We start from the raw sequence: 5,651 nt of genomic DNA on the forward strand, positions 1-5,651 counted from the left end.
GAGGTGAGAAAGGGTTGAAAATTGATGATATGGCTTTGAGTGATGCATATTGAGCACAGAAAAAGTCTGGAGTTGAAGTAAGTTTAAAAATATTAAATGCCTTTGTAAGAGATGAGTATTCGTCCGAAACTGAGATACTTCGGAAGATATTGTCCATTTTGTACACGAAGTGCATCCAGTCCTTTCCTAGCGTGCCTTTTTCATCGAGCCTAGCAGGTTCACGCAAAGATTCTTTGTCACGTGCATCACGTCAATTGCAGAGCGGACCTCTAGGACTTTCCAATAAGGTAGGTCCCAAATATAGATTTCTTCTTCCACATGGGTGTGTGTCCGTCAACGTCATTCGGAACCGATTGTCCGCCAGGACCCTTTTCCAAAAATTACTTTTAAATCGTTGACCATATGAAGTATATGATCACCAGTACGATGGTCAGACTTCTTCCGTTGATGTGCCTCACCTTTGAAATGCTTGCCTTCTTTACTTAAGAGATGCTTGATCGGAAGAAATCGACGATGTCCTAGGTGCACATTCTTCTTACATTTATCCAAGTATATACTTTCCGTATCATCTAAACTGTGTGTGCATGTGTGGTATCCCTTGTTTGTCTGTCCTAAAAGGTTACTAAGAGCAGGCCAATCATTGATGGTTACAAACAAGAATGCTCGTAGGTCAAATTCCTCTTGTTTGTGCTCATCCGACGCACGTACCCCTTTGATATCCCAGAGTTGTAAAAGTTCTTCAACTAATGGCCTTAGGTACACATCAATGTCGTTGCCGGGTTGCTTGGGGCCTTGGATGAGCACTGGCATCATAATGAACTTCCGCTTCATGCACAACCAAGGAGGAAGGTTATAGATACATAGAGTCACAGGCGAGGTGCTATGATTGCTTCTCTGCTCCCCAAAAGGATTAGGATTAATGCCATCTGCACTTAAACCAAATCAACAGTTCCTTGGGTCATCTGCAAAGTCCGGCCACTCTCTCTCAATTTTCCTCCACTTCGACCCATCTGCGGGTACTCTCAACTTCCCGCCTTTCTTACGCCCGTCTTTGTTTCATTGCATCAACTTGGCATGCTCTTTGTTTTGGAACAAACATTTCAACCGTGGTTTATAGGAGCATACCATATCACCTTGGCAGGAATCCTCTTCCTGGGGCGCCGGACCCCAACATCGTCACCAGGGTCATCGCGGCCGATACCGGGCATGCATTCAAATTCTTGAACTCCTCACCGCGGTACATGATGCAGTCATTAGGGCATGCATGTATCTTCTGCACCTCTAATCCTAGCGGGCAGATAACCTTTTTTGCTTCGTACGTACTGTGGGGCAATTCGTTGTCCTTTGCAAGCATCTTCTTTAACAATTTCAACAACTTTTCAAAATCCTTGTCAGATATACCATTCTCTACCTTCCATTGCAGCAATTCGAGTGTGGTACCTAGCTTCTTCTTGTCATCTTCGTAATTTGGGTACAACAATTTCTTGTGATCCTCTAACATACGCTGCAAAACTTCAGCTTCTCCTTTTCACTTGTGCAGTTTCTCTTTGCATCAGCAATGGCCCGACCAAGATCATCAGCGGGCTCATCTTGTGCCTCTACTTCAACTTATTCCACCATTGTAGCACCATCGTATTCAGGGAACGAAGGATAGCCTTCATCATCCTCTTCTTCTTCATTTTCTTCCATTAGTGCCCATCTTTCTCCGTGCTTGGTCCAACAGTTATAGCCGGACATGAAACCGGACGTAAACAGGTGGACGTGAATGACTCTTGACCTAGAGTAAGTTTTATCATTCTTACACACAGCACATGGACAACACATAAAATCATCCCGCTGGTTTGTCTCGTCCGTAAGCAAAAAACTCTGCAAGCCCTTAATGAACTAGGGAGAGCGTGAGTCATCGTACATCCATTGCCGGTTCATCTTCATTACACAAGACCAAAAAGACCAAATTAATACAAGTTCACACATAAGGTCCATACACACTTATTCTCATAAAACAACATACATGAGTTTCTAGCTAAAGCATTTAAATGCAACAAAAAATGCGATCAAGATCGCAACTAAGGTAACAATTGACCAACATCATAGTGATACCGAGCCTCTTTCTTAAGGGCATATTTTCTAATCCTTCTAATCTTCAAGCGCATTGCATCCATCTTGATCTTGTGATCATCGACGACATCGGTAACATACAACTCCAATTTCATCTTCTCTTCTTCAATTCTTTTCATTTTTTCTTTCAAATACTCATTTTATTTTTCAACTAAATTTAACTTCTCAACAAGAGGGTCGGTTGCAATTTCCACTTCACACACCTCCTAGATAAAAATATCTATGTCAACTTGATGGGCATAATTTTCATATAAACGAGAAATGAAACAAATAGTTATAAAAGAGAATATACCACATCTGAATCATAAACCGGACGAGGGCCGACGGGGACGGATATCTAGACCATGACACTATGTATAAGAAAATCATGCACGTAAGAAAACTATCTAAATCATACAAAAATAAGATTTTTTTTGAATAAAAAGGATAAGAACAAGAGGATCACCAAGGTGGTGCCGACGACATTTGGATTGGATGGGGTGCCTCAAATATTGACAAATCTATGGAAAAATGGAGGATGAACTCGAGCAAGGCAAGAAAACAGAGGAGAGAAAGGGGAAAACACAGAGCTTGGGCTCGGGCTGGACGAAGCAGTATATATAGGGATACTTTTAGTTTCTGTTGGTGATACAAACCGGGACTAAAGACCTATATCTAGTCCCGGTTTGTATTACCAACCGAGAGTAATGGCCCTAGCAGGGGCCCCAACCTGACAAAATCCTGCCACTACCTCTTTAGTCCGGGTTGGTAACACAAACTGGGACTAGAGGTTACTAATAAACTGGGACTAAAAGCATTCCTCACGAACCGGTACTAATGGCCACATTAGTCCCGGTTCAAGTGCGAACCGGGACTAATAATCCAAACGTAAAGCCTCTTTTCTACTACTGAGTAGTAACATGCATATGTTACTAGTCTAAGTTACTACCTCCATAGTGGATAGTAACATAGAAGTAGTAACATTAAGCCTTTCATTTATTAGTTTATAGACTCATCTAGCTAGGTTACTCAATTTCTCTCTCTTCTCATTAATTAGTTGTCACGTCATATTTTTTGCTTAGGTGTCATCTATGTTACTACCTATGTTACTCCCATTATGGATAGTCTTATAGAAAGTACAATTGAACCTTGCACATGCTTTTGTAAAAGGAAATACCTTGATCTCGTGCCACCACCTCCTTCCGTACCCTAGTGATCCAGAAACATTAACCAAAAAATCAACCTAGATTTGTCACCACGTTACATTTATTTGGCTGTTCAAAAAGTGTAAAAAGTCATAACCTATGTTTCAAGCATCGAAATTCAGTTTTGTTTTCGTCGTTGGATTTCTCATGACGAGTTTTTCAAAAGTAGACCCAATATTGGTAGATCTCTTCAAACATTTTATTGTGGGAAACTTCGGGTGCAATGGAGGCAACTTTAGTGCTATAGGAAAGCAACTTCTTCTTTCTTGCCTAATAAGACTCCTATTAGGTTATTTTGCATAAAAGCGAGAAAATCACACAAAACATGAGGCACCTTTAGTGCTACATACAAAAGCAAATTCACTACACTATGTGTACCTATAAATTTGATAGCATTATCATAACTTGTCTACCATGGATGCTTAATTGCCTATTGTTGATGACTAGATGTCTATGATTGAGGCTTAGTTGTCAATAGATACTATGAAATTGCCTATCATTGATGCCGAATTCCCTGATATTGGTAATCAGTTGCCTATCATTGTTGCTCAGTTGCATAATTTTGAAAATTAGTTGCTACAAATATTGTGAAGTTTCTTATCATTGTATTCTCTAATTTGTCTACAAACACTATGAAGTTACCTACCGGTGATACTTAGTTGCGTGTCATTACTATTTCAGTTGCCTATAATACAATGAAAACTTGCCCATCAATGTTACTAATTCGCCTATCTTATAAAACTAAGTTTCTTACCACACCAAAAAGTATTGTATGAAACTAAGGATGATGTTAAGCTATTAGCTAGTCATGATAGCCAACTTAGGATAGTGTTAGCCTACCTTGAAAACTATGTTGTCTATAATACTATGAACCTGGAGGCGAAGCTAGTTATGTTGAAATACTTGTGAGTTATGATAGAAAACTTAAAGGGTGAAGCTAGTTAACTTGCTAGTCACAGTAGACAACTTCGAAGGATTTTTTTGTTGATAGGCGATCATACCACGTAGATTAATAAAAACTTGTTTTGTTCTATCACTAAAGTTGCCTCTGTAGCATCCATTGTTGCTTTAAAAAATGTTCATAAAAATGTACCAATACGTGATATACTTTTGAAGAACTCATCGCGACAAACACAATGGTGAAAACGGATTTGAAATTTGACGCTCGGGTCAAAAGTAACATGCATTAGAAAATTTTGAAGCCCCAAATGAATGCATGCACGTGAAATCTTGCTGGGATATAGCGGGCGGAGAGAAACATGAAGACGCGAGGGGACCAATCGATCAAGTGTTTTTCCTATTTTGTCAGGTATTCTATTTTAAAAGGTGGTGTACTAATAGCAAGGCAATCACATCAAAAATACTGGGATCAGATGGCTTGGACGGATGTGCTCGCTGCAACCAAATAATGCAATTGCACTAACACTACACCATAGTAGAGCTTACGTGACACACCAATGTGTCGGCATAGGATACGGCTGCCCACACATAAGTTGTAGCTAACACCAATGCTAATAGAAGATGAAACAGCCGGAGGACTTGCTGCGGGCAAAAATATTGCCGACAGTTATTTACTTGCCGACAGTTGTTTACTTCCCGAAAATATTGCCGACAAATTGTCTGCGTACATACAGCCTACCTTTTACGACAGTTGGTTTGTGGACATACACCCTACCTACGCCGACAGTTGGTGTGTGCACATACACCCTACTTTGGCTGACACATGGATTGTCCTTCTAGGTATATATCTTTGCCAACACTTATTCTGTTAAGCTAGGCACATACCTTTGTCGACACTTATGTTGTCTATATAGGTATTTATCTTGGCCAACACATAGTCTGTTCGTCTAGGAATGTATGTTTTCTGACACTTTTCATGCCTAGCTAGCTAGTAGCCAAGGCCGACAGTTGCTCTGCAAAAAATTGTTTACAACACATGACTTGTTGGTAAGTAATGCACAGCCAAACCAATAATTTCATATATATATATATATATATATATATATATATTGAAATGCAATCGACAAATAACATCAAGATGGACACATTGTACAACAATGATTATAGGTTCACAAACAGACATATATTGACATAGGTTCACAAATAGACATATATGTCGACATAGGCTCACAAGCACAACCAGAAGTATAGTTTAACCATCCAGAACACACTAGTCACATAAAAGGACCACTATTTCTTCTAATGAAATAATTCAAACACTGATCCAGAGCACACAAGTCACATCCATGAGCACAAAGTTTCTACTCCAAAACACTTGAAGCACCAAATGGTCCAAAACACACATAAGATTCGTGACATGATTGAAGTTGGCTTTCAAAATACTACGAA

Source organism: Hordeum vulgare, chromosome 7H (assembly GCF_904849725.1).
Source record: "Hordeum vulgare subsp. vulgare chromosome 7H, MorexV3_pseudomolecules_assembly, whole genome shotgun sequence".
NCBI classification, from domain to species: domain Eukaryota; kingdom Viridiplantae; phylum Streptophyta; class Magnoliopsida; order Poales; family Poaceae; genus Hordeum; species Hordeum vulgare.